The sequence below is a fragment of the Phoenix dactylifera genome, chromosome 1, assembly GCF_051530095.1.
Source record: "Phoenix dactylifera cultivar Ajwa chromosome 1, Ajwa_hap1_PhDact_Kaust_v1.1, whole genome shotgun sequence".
In the NCBI taxonomy this organism is placed as follows: Eukaryota; Viridiplantae; Streptophyta; class Magnoliopsida; order Arecales; family Arecaceae; genus Phoenix; species Phoenix dactylifera.
The window spans coordinates 19,321,056-19,332,401 of record NC_143190.1 but is presented as its reverse complement, the minus strand read 5'-3'; the positions used below and the strand labels follow the sequence as shown (position 1 = coordinate 19,332,401).

General features: G+C 38.8%; 2 long non-coding RNA genes across 2 annotated transcripts; both read left to right on the top strand.

The window, feature by feature from the left end:
* Positions 1–504: 504 nt before the first annotated feature.
* LOC149768534 (uncharacterized) lies at positions 505–1,474 on the top strand. Its single transcript, XR_016407477.1, has 2 exons — positions 505–1,305; positions 1,406–1,474. It is a non-coding gene; the product is annotated as an uncharacterized LOC149768534 (long non-coding RNA).
* Positions 1,475–3,457: 1,983 nt separating this feature from the next.
* Positions 3,458–5,063, top strand: LOC149768533 (uncharacterized). Its single transcript, XR_016407466.1, has 3 exons — positions 3,458–3,531; positions 3,633–3,724; positions 4,289–5,063. It is a non-coding gene; the product is annotated as an uncharacterized LOC149768533 (long non-coding RNA).
* The last annotated feature ends 6,283 nt before the right edge of the window (positions 5,064–11,346 follow it).

Genomic DNA, 11,346 nt, shown 5'->3' with positions numbered 1-11,346 from the left:
TTCACATGATTATTTTGCAGGTATGCCTTGCAGCCGGGAGCAAAAAGCACTACCAGAAAACGCGCGTATAGTGACGGGAAATTCGTGACGGACCGTTATCAGTCACTATTTGTGACGGATTAGTGACCGACAGAAATTTGGTCACCGTGGTGTTAACTTAGTGACCGATTAGTGACAGACCGGTCGCAGAATGCGCGAATAGGATGGGCGCCAGAACTTAGTGACCATCATAGTGACGGGGTATCTGTCAGCAATATGATAACCAAAATTGCAACCAGACAGTGACAAATGCAGCCGTCACAAATATCGTAACCCAAGTATTTATAAATTTTTAAAAATTATTTTTGGCGGTGACAGGTTATTAACAAAAATTTCCGTCACCAAATTTAATTTTTAATTCCAAAAATATTAAAAATATTATTTTTGAGTAGATGTAAATTTTAAAAAAAAGATAAAAGGAGGAAAATCTAAAATGAAACTAAGTGTGCCCGCCGTTCCGTCCAAATTTCTTCGATAACCCAAATTCCAATTTTTCTCCAGAAAACTCAAATTCCTTCTTCTCATTTTCAAATCTCATGGTGTCGCCCATGACCCATTTGCACCCCTATTGCAACTTTCCTGCAATGGGATTGGATTTTGGAAGAAGGTCTGAAATTTTTTTACCATGCTTTATAGTTCAAAATTATTTTTTTCTTCATCCAATCAGCTTTATAGATAAAAAATAGCTTGATATGAAATTTGGCTTGCAAACCGACTTAGCCCACAGCCTTATAGGTAAAAAATAGTTTAATATGAAATTTGGCTTGCAGACCGACTTCTTAGTGGAGTCCCGAGTTAGGGATTTGGGCGGCTTCCCATCTCCTCTCGTCTCCTCCGCCTGCGGCCTCTCCTCTCCGGCTCCCCCTTGCCGACCATTTTTGCCTCCCCTCCGGCTTCCCATCTCCTCTCCTCTCCTCCACCTCCGGCCTCTCCTCTCCTCTACCTCCACCTCCGGCCTCTCCTCTCCTCCACCTCCGGCCTCTCCCTCTCCTCTCCGGCTACATCACGCCTCCCGATCGCGGCTACATCACCTCGTCGACGCCCCCCTCCTTTTTGCTCGTCGGCTAGAGTTTTCAGAACACACAACTAGGCTTCCCGGAGGTAAACCCTAACCTACCGAGGGTTTCATTATTTTTTTGCTCGGCGCCTGTGTTCATCTCCTTCTCACCCGGGATCAAACTTGTGGCTACATCACCCCGTCGGCGCCCCCCTCTTTCTTGCTCGTCGGCTAGGGTTTTCAAAACCCTAAACTGGTTCTTCCCAGAGGTAAACCCTAATGGGACTCTACTGGCCCAGTTACAAGTGTCTTTTAGACTCTTTAGCATGTCTGGTGTTGCTTTAGCTAATGGGACTTCTCCATATACAGGTTTGAGGAGGCTCCAGGTTCAAGGTCATTTTTTACTGAGATCATTGCTTCAATTTCAGATATTAAATTTGGACAAGATGGAAGGCACATCCTAAGTCGTGATTATATGACGCTTAAGGTTCATACAGTTGTATCCCTCTTGCAATTTAATTTCTTTATTATTTGCTTTTTCTTGAGGGATTAGCAATATGAATTATGCTTGCTGGCAACGTGTCATGCTTTTACATTTTAACACATTCCAGAAAATATTCTTTTGTTTTGGAAGTTGTGTGCAGTGGTTTCTAAATTTGAGCAGTAATTTTGGAGACAAGATAATTAATTAGTATTTATGGAGGAACTAAGTCAGAAATATTTTGAACATAATATTTGATAAATTTTACATCCTTTTTTAAGCACATGATGGATCATTTTAATTAATCAAGAATCCTCGAGATGTTGTGCTAAATGATATGAGTTTTTGTAGTAATAGGTGAAACTTTGCTTTTATTTGGTTTTTGTTAAGCAGTTAAGAATACAATACTCTAAAGATGCCATTGATGCGAAGGCTTCAACATATATCAGTAAAGTGACACTTTGTTCCTTTTTTTCATAAGCTTTGTTAGCTGTTTTGGTTGCATAATTTTGAATTGGTAGTTTGAGTAATTTCTGGTTACTGCAATAGGCAAGGAAGTGGTTTAAAAATTTAATAGTCAGATGAAATGGATTCTTGACATTAAGGTAATGACCTACAACTACTGGGATCAAGAGGTTCAAATCCATTTATTTGAAGAGCTCACTACTTTCGCAACATCTGTATTTGATTATGATATTTCATGTTACTGTTCAGCATTACTGCACAAGAGAACTTGTTGCCTATTCTTGTACAGATTGTCTAATATTATTAGTGAGTTATCAATTCTTTGGCCCAAACGGCACTAGAGCAAGGTAATAATGGTGTTGACAAGGTGCATAAAAGGAAGAAGTAATATAATGCAGTATAATAAGGAGCAATTTTGTGAATCAGAAGTTCAGAAATGAGAACTATATCCGTCATGCAAGCCCAAGTGCCTAAGAGGCACAACTAACTCATATCACATGTTTATGTAATTTCACTTTTGTCCTTATGCTGTGTAAACTCCTGCAGCTTTCTTTTGGATTGCACATTCTAGATCTTTGGAAGTCACTTTAGACAGTATTCCATGATTGTGAGCAGCAATGTGACTTTTGCAGTTGACCCTTTCAGTTTTCAAGTCTATGATGACTTTCCCATTGTATGAAAAGATCAAAGAATGGACTTTGTCAATGTTTTAAGCTGTGCACACTTCTGTTGGAGAAATGAGGTTTCTCCTTGTAATACAATCTGTGATCCTTCCTAATTTGTAGGCAAATGAGGATTCACGAGCTCCTTGTTATATAAAATTGTGATATTTTCTACTTCAAGGCAATCAATAATGTAGCATTTAATTTGTAGGCAAATGGGGATTCACGAATCCCTATTTTGCTCCATTTTATATCATGAAAAAAGTTCATAAAAAGTAAAAGTCGAATACCCATCTCCTTGGTTTAAGTCATGCACCCATCATCCTGGGCTGAGTGAGGCTAATACTCTTTATGCACAGACTCTCGTTCATATGCACACATACATGCTTCATGTGTGCTAGGTGATGGTAGCAAATGGTTGAACTATTTTTTTTTTCTTCTGTCCCCTGGCTTTGGCACAATAAAAAACAAATATTGGTAAAGTATATGGCACAGCTTCGCTCTAGTTCATTTATAAGCTAGTAATTCTGCCCTTTAATTGAGACACATGAAAGTTTTTCCCTTCCCTTGCTAATTTTTTAATATGAAGAATGATGATGTTATTTGTCTAGCAGTATTGCAGCTCTACCTTGATTTTGTGTAACTATTTCTGGTGTCTGTAGGATTTACATGTAGCTATTTTTGATGTCTGTTTGTAGCATTAGTCTGTTATATCTTTTGTAGTCTTTCCTATGAAGCTCATGATGTTGGTTTTTGTTTTATTTTGTTGTCTCATTTAGATTTACTTTTCTTTTTTTTTCCTTATGCGATTTTTCCAGTTATGGGATATAAACATGGACTCTGGTCCGGTTGCAACTTTTCAGGTCCATGAATATTTAAGGCCTCAGGTAATTTGTTTTTGTTACAGTTTAGCTCATGTTAATTATAGTTGGCGAGAAAGATGTAATGCACCATGTACTTTGGTTATGATGGTTCTATTTTCATACAGCTATGTGATTTATATGAAAGTGACTCCATTTTCGACAAATTTGAGTGCTGCCTAAGTGGTGATGGACTACGGGTAGCAACTGGTTCTTACAGGTGTGCGTCCTACTGGCCTGTTTGTTAGGTTGTTCATCATGGTAATTTTACTTACTTATTACTGACAAAATGATTAGACTCAAAACCTTTTTTCTTGTGTGTGTGTTGTCCGCGGCGGGGGGGGGGGGGGGGGGGGGGGGAGGATTTTTGTTTTTCTTGATGTAGAATTCGATGTCATAATATGCAGCCACTGTATCTTAGCGCATATCCAGATCTGGCCAATACACGTTTAATTTATATGGTTGAAAATACATGAAAATTTTATACTTCACATTAGAATCATATTAGCTGAAAATTTGCATGCTATTTTTTTAATATATATGTAGCTTCAATTACAAGGATATGGACTTGGGAAAGATTTAGCCCTTTATATTAGTGAATGATGGGGAAGGGTATGCAATGTCAATCCAAATTGTTGGTTTAGTTTTGAAAGCTATGGGATTAATGTCGATAATGCACAAGTGCTGGTACCCGATGATACTATGGTGTCTGAGAATCTACAAGTTTAAAATTGTGCTTGTAATTTTGCTGTTGTTAATGAATTTTTTCTTTTCTCTTTTGTAGAAATTAAAGTTAGGTAGGGAGCCAACAATAGTTGAATCTTTTAATCGGACGCATAAGACAAAGCAAGGCATGGGAGGATATGTAGATAAGAGAAGTGAAGCTGTCATGGTAAGTATAATTTTTTTATGATTCATAAATATTATTGAGCTTGCTCATGTTTATCTCTTGTTTGATCCACCATAATGTTTTTCTCTTCTTTTAAATCAACTGGCAGGCAAAATATTCAACTGAATACTCCAAAAAATATGGTGATGCCTCCACCTCAGATGCTCCTCCACGTGATTATGACTTGTGGTTTGAGGCAACTGGTTTCCCAACTCATGGCCATGTCTATGGCTTTAGTCCCCTAGAGGATCTCACTGGAATTATTAGGCAATCATCATCCTCTTCCACCTCTACAAGTCAAGCTCCAGAGCTGTACACTCATGAAGACCTTCTACGTATTCTTGAGCAGAAAAAGAAAAAATGGCAAGAGGAGGTTCTTCAAAAGATGAGAGAAGAGATTGGCTTTGGACCAAGGCATGCAGATCGGGGGAGTAATGGTGATTCTGGTTCTGCTGATCATGCTTCATTATGATTGTTTTTGCCTTAGATGATAGGTCTTTGCATTCCTAGGAGGAATGAAATCTCTATTGATCTTTATGACATATTTTTAGACTTTGATTTTGATGGATTCAGGACATGTTGATGCCAATTTTGAATGACATTTAAAATGACTTTTGCGTAATGTTGAATGCCTTTGCTATTAATGATATTATTATTATTATTGTTATGAGCCAATCAATGTACCAAATGTTCCAGGTTATTAGATTGTGATCGGTGACCAAATTTTGGTTACTAAATTGTTTATCAAGTATTGTGACGAGCAGTCATAAACTTAGTGACAGGATTTTGGTTAATAAAAATTGATTTTGCTCAGCGCGTTTGTAACCAATTAGTGACGGTAAACTTATCACTAGGTCAGTGACGGGATTAATGACAAATGTAGTGACAAAATGGGTGACCATGTCTGTGACGACTAAATCTGTCACTAAAGGTTGTGACAGATTAGTGACCAAACTTGTGACCGCATTCTGTGACAAAATCAGTGACCAAGTTACCTTCGTCACTAACTCCGCAACTAGATAGTGACGGGAAATACATAATTTCTTAAATATTTAATTCTTGAATTTGTAACGGCTTAGTGACGGCGGTTCTGTCACGGAGGTTAGTGACGGAAATCGCCGCCGTCACTGAGAATTTAGTGACGCGTGTTTTTGTAACCAAGTCAGTAACGGGAGCTCCGGTCACAAATTCCATATTAGTAACCGGAAACATGGTATAGTGACGGAAATCTCCGTCACTATACGCGTGTTTTCTGGTAGTGAAGAGAATGTGGTATCTTGATAGCGGTTGCTCAAGGCATATGACCGGTGACAAGAGCCTTTTCGTCACCTTGAAATCAAAAGAAGGAGGAGTAGTCACATTTGGAGACAATGCTAAAGGTCAAATCATTGGCGTTGGTAAAATCTCCATATCACCCTCTTCATTTATTGACAATGTATTGTTAGTTAATGGATTAAAACATAATTTATTAAGTATAAGTCAATTTTGTGACAAGGGCTTTAAAGTGTCATTTGAATCTTCCCTATGCATAATTAGTAGTCCAATTGACAATGAGATCATACTTATGGGACATAGGCTTGAAAATGTTTACATGGTAGATCTTGATGATCTCACCATGAAGGATGGCCAATGTCTTGTAGCCATGGATGCCAAGGTCAATGAGACTAGCTGGTTATGGCATCGTAGGTTAGGGCATGCTAGCATGGATTTAATTTCTAAATTGATTACAAAAGATCTAGTCAAAGGACTACCAAAAATAGACTTTGAAAAGAACAAAATTTGTGCTGCATGTCAACTAGGGAAACAGACAAGAAGCTCTTTCAAATCTAAGAACATAGTCTCAACCTCAAAACCCTTAGAACTAATTCACATGGACTTATTTGGACCCACTAGAACTGCTAGTCTAGGGGGTAAGAAGTTTGGTCTTGTAATTGTTGATGACTTTTCACGTTTTACATGGGTTTCATTTCTTGCCCACAAAGATGAGTCCTTTCCCGCTTTTATCAAGTTTCATAATAGGATTTCGAATGAGCTTAACCTTAAACTAAAAGCAATTAGGAGTGATCATGGTACCGAGTTTGAAAATCAGCATTTTGAAAAATTTTGTGAAGAAAACGGTATCAATCATAATTTTTCGGCTCCTAGGACACCCCAACAAAATGGGGTGGTAGAAAGGAAGAATCGCACACTAGCAGATATGGCTCGTACCATGTTGTGCGAATCGAATCTACCAAAGTATTTTTGGGCTGAAGCAATCAATACTGCCTGCCATATTTTAAACCGCGCGTTAGTTAGATCTATCTTAAAGAAAATACCTTATGAGTTGTTGAAAAATAAAAAGCCCAATATAAGTTATTTTCATGTTTTCGGTTGTCGCTGCTTTATTTTAAACAATGGAAAGGACAATCTAAGTAAGTTTAGTGCTAAATCAGATGAGGGGATCTTTTTAGGTTATTCCTCATCTAGTAGAGCATATAGGGTCTTCAACAAGAGAACTCTCGTTGTTGAAGAATCCATTCATATTGTTTTTGATGAAGCTAATGGAGATTCTTCTAGAAAAGAAGAAGATGGTGATGCAGGTATACTTGAAGACAGAATGAAGGAATTCTCCATACAAGACAAACAACATGAGGATGAAATCAAAGAAGATACAATTCAGCAAGATGAAGAAGATCAACCCCCAGCGAGAAATCAAGATCTTCCTAGGGAATGGAGGTATGCACATGGTCATCCAAGGGATCTAATCCTTGGTGACCCTTCACAAGGGGTAATGACAAGATCCTCTTTAAGAAACACTAGTAATTATCTTGCATTCGTTTCACAGATCGAGCCTAAATCACTAGAAGAAGCCGAAAAAGATGAAAATTGGATAAATGCTATGCAAGAGGAATTAAACCAATTTGAAAGAAATCAAGTTTGGACTCTAATGAAAAGACCCCCTAATGTTTCAATTATAGGCACCAAGTGGGTATATAGAAATAAACTAGATGAAGATGGAATAGTAATAAGAAACAAAGCTAGGCTAGTAGCCAAAGGCTACAATCAGGAGGAAGGCATAGATTTTGATGAAACTTTTGCTCCTGTTGCCAGGTTAGAGGCTATTAGACTACTTTTGGCATATGCATGCTTCATGGATTTCAAACTCTATCAAATGGATGTAAAAAGTGCTTTTTTAAATAGTTATATAATGGAGAAAGTTTATGTAGAACAACCTCCAGGTTTTGAAAACCACTTACATCCAGATCATGTTTTTAAATTGCATAAAGCATTGTATGGACTTAAGCAAGCCCCTAGGGCATGGTATGAAAGATTAAGTAATTTCCTAATTGAAAATAAGTTTAAAAGAGGAAATGTAGACAAAACACTCTTCATTAAAAGAAAAGGGAATGACTTATTGCTTGTGCAAATTTATGTGGATGATATAATTTTTGGTGCTACTAATGATAGTCTTTGTCAAGAGTTTGCTAAGCTTATGCAGGGAGAATTCGAAATGAGCATGATGGGTGAGCTCAACTTCTTCCTTGGGCTACAAATAAAACAATCAGAGGAAGGCAACTTCATCAGTCAGTCCAAATACATCAAGAAAATGTTGGAGAAGTTCAAGATGAAGGATGCAAAGAAAATCAGCACACCCATGGGCTCAAGTTGCAAGCTTGACAAAGATGAAAAAGGTAAAAGTGTAGACTGCAAATTGTACAGAGGTATGATAGGGTCTTTACTTTACCTTACTGCTAGTAGACCAGACATATTATTCAGTATTTGCATGTGTGCTAGATACCAAGCATGTCCTAAGGAATCACACTTGCAAGCTGTTAAAAGAATATTCAAATACCTAGTAGGGACATCTAATGCAGGTTTATGGTATTCTAAACAATCTGATTTAAACTTAATTGCTTATTCCGATGCTGATTTTGCCGGGTGCAAACTCGACAGAAAAAGCACAAGTGGCACCTGTCAATTCTTGGGTGCTAACTTGGTTTCTTGGTTTAGCAAGAAACAAAATTCAGTTGCCTTGTCCACAGCTGAGGCTGAGTACATTGCAGCCGGAAGCTGTTGTGCCCAAGTTCTTTGGATTAAGCAACAACTTTAAGATTTTGGTATCAAAATGGACAATATTCCAATTAGATGTGATAATACAAGTGCAATCAATTTAACAAAAAATCCTGTCTAACACTCTAAATCAAAACACATAGAGATTAGGCATCACTTTATAAGGGATCATGTGTTGAAAAATGATGTATTGATTGAGTATGTATGCACTGAAAATCAATTGGCCGATATCTTTACAAAGCCCCTTTGTAAAGAAAGGTTCAACTTTTTAAGAAATGCCTTGTGCTTGTATGATCCTAGCAAGTAGATTGAATTTGTGATGCAAGCATGATTTGATTTCAACACTATAGCTTAAATGATTTAACTCCTCAAACATATGCAATGCTTTGTATGCTCTAGAGATAAATATGAATGCTACTCAAACTAATAATACACTTCAAGGTCACTTTATATTCGCCAAAAGAAATCAAACTGATCATTAAGGTTGAATAAAACGAATTGGGAAAAGATTGGGAACCTTCTGAAATCTTTCAGTGCCGGAGACGTCTCTGGCAAATCGCAGGGACGTCCCCCCGGCGAGACGTCTCGCATTAGTCGCGGAGACGTCTCGGGGACAGAATGAATGTTTTTTTAAATAGGCCAAAACAGCTCGAGCCGTCCCGAGCTGCTTTCCATCATCCCCAACGAAACCCTAAACCCTAGCATCCATCTTCTCTCCACCACAAATCGAACCAAAATCACTGCCCATTTCCCTAGATTTCCAATCAATGGCACCTAAGAAAGCTAGGCGTAGTGGTGGGAGGCGTCCTAGGATGGCAAACGACGAGGAACGGAGGGAAGAGTCCTCCGCGCCGTCTCCTCCGGTTGCTCCGCCAACCGTGACTCCCTCCTGTGCGAGTCGCACAGTAACAACAGGTAGGCACATAGATTTTCATTTCTTAGCGAGTGAGGGGTTCTCCATTGGAGAGAGACTCCGTGCCCAAGGTTGGGAACACCTATGTTCCCTAAACATGTCTACCTATCCCGGCCTAATGAGAGAAATCTTTAGTAATTTGGCCTTAGGGAGCTCGGGGTACACCGGGTATGTCCGAGGCACATTGGTAGAAATCAATGAGGACATTTTATCTAGTTTGTTACAAATACCTAAGTATGGTGAGGCTCCGACCTCACATCCTCAAAGGGAGATTGCTTTAAACCTAATTCTAGGTAGAGAGAACTGCGGTCCTCTTGACATAGTTAAGTCCCAAGACCTCAATGCTGAAATGAGACTGCTCTTGAGCATAATTAACAGGGTCTTGTTCCCAAAAACCGGTCGCTTCGACTTTGTCTCGGAGCGAGATTTGGCCATTATGCACCACATCCTGCTAGGGATTCCCCTAAACCTTCCTAGGCTCATGTTGAACTACATCTCAATATGTCATAGGTACTCCAGATTCAGCATACCGTATGGGATGGTCTTCACCTTACTTTTCAAGCACTTTAAGGTTCATATCCCTGAAAATGAGCCAGAAAAACCCTTGAGAAACACTGACTTCTATAACGAGAGCACACTACATAGGATGGAGTTTCACAAGAAAGACGGGTCTTGGGTTAAGGTCTGTAAAAGAAAATCCCAAACTGTAGAGCCTGAGATCCATCATCGGTAGCCTGTCCACCTCTCTCCTCCACATAGCCCTATAACCTTTACTGGTCATATGGAGAGCTTTTATGATGTACCTTCCAGCTCGGCTGGACCATCCACTTCCATGCCTCCTCCTCCAGCTGGTGGATCGATGCTCTTGTCAGATGAGCAGATGCACACCCTAGCATCCATGGTGTGCCAGCAAATGAGGGAAGAAATGAGATCAGTGGTTTCTGCTGAGATAGCTCCCATCCGCACCTCACATGAAGCACTCTTAGAAGAGTTGAAAGAAATCAGAACTCAAATGGAAGCTATAGGGTCAGAATTGGTTTGTGTGGCATCAAACCAAACTAGAAGATCATGTGAGATACAGGCTGAATTGAAGATCATATCGGATGGTCTTCAAGAGCTGACGAGCCCTGAAGGCAATTTGGGCAGTGTGGCTGCCCAGCTTCAAGGGAGGATTGATAGGGCAACCCATGAATTTGAAGCATTAGTGACAACACTCAATCAATCTCAGGGAGATAACTTTAGAAGTCTAATGGATGCAATAAATAGGTTTGTGGAGGCTGCTGCTGGGGCTATTGAGCGTGGTCGCCGGTGAGGCACTTTTTGTGGACATCTAGGGTTCATCTTTTTGTAAAACCCTAGGCTTATATGAAACTCTTTCTTTTGTATTAGCAATCAATCCTTGTAATGGCTTCAAATGATTGTAATACTATATGAATGTCATAACCCTTCATTTTGAATCTTGGAGTATGTTTCTAATACTGTGATGTGCCATCGAAATGTCATAACGTACCTTGAATGATCAAACTTGACAATGTGCAACCATTTCACTATTTTGCCAACTTGACAATGCATATGAAACAGGGGGAGCACAACTCATAATAATTGCATTTAAAAGGTCTGAAATGAATTCCAAAACAAAGGGGGAGTAAATTTCACCTTCCCAAATCATTGAATGCTTCATGGTAATATGAATGCTGAATTCTAATAGGCATCGCGTTTTAGGTACCTAAGGAAAATTTGTCCCCTTCATTGTTGATGACAAAAAGGGGGAGTAGAACCAATATGGAATGCAAAATGCAAAATTTACACTCATACTTGAAAGTTGAATTAGAATCAACAAAATGAAAAGATAAAATTGAAGAATATTGTCCTTCTGGAAAAGAAAGGGGGAGTCAAAAGTATTTGGCTTTTGATTGTCATTAGCATCAATATTTTATTAATTTACACTTTAACTTGATGCAAATCTAAAAGTGATAGATGATATGCCAAA